We start from the raw sequence: 586 nt of genomic DNA, 5'->3' as shown, positions 1-586 counted from the left end.
ATTATAATGTGGGTCCTTTGAAACCATTCTAATTTTGGTATATCCATACTTCGTATCTTTAAGTCCAACTGAGATGTTTAAGTATTCTGTTTGTCGTGAATCACCCTGTATAATTTTTCTTGTAACATCGTTTCATATCACCAAAAACCGATTTGACAATTTTTCACTAATCGCTATCGGAACATCGGATAGATTTAATTGCTCGGACGCCCGCGAGCCGATACGTCATGTATATTTATTACCGAACGTCGCGTGCGTGTAATTTAGCAATCGTTCGATCGCGGTCGTGTGTGTGTAGAAACGGTGTGAAACTCATCGGGCAGAGATGCATCGAACGGCATCGAGCAGCGTTCCCGGCGCTCGAGGATTGAGCAAATTGTTTCTTAACCCTCCGAGCGCCAAGTATTTGTACTTACGTCATGTCTTAACTTAAGACCCGGTACAGGTAAGAAGATGTACGACCGTATATTTATATACGTTCATCAAATATATGTATTCGTATTGATCATAGTTTTTGAAAACAAGTCAATGATTAATTGAAGTATTTAGTATTATTTTCTCTCTTCATTTCCTGTCTATGGAACAC

Source organism: Ceratina calcarata, unplaced genomic scaffold (assembly GCF_001652005.2).
Source record: "Ceratina calcarata isolate Rehan_Ccalc_2016 unplaced genomic scaffold, ASM165200v1 scaffold450.2, whole genome shotgun sequence".
Classification (NCBI taxonomy): Eukaryota; Metazoa; Arthropoda; class Insecta; order Hymenoptera; family Apidae; genus Ceratina; species Ceratina calcarata.
The sequence above is the reverse complement of the archived record's forward strand: the minus strand, read 5'-3'. Positions refer to the sequence as shown.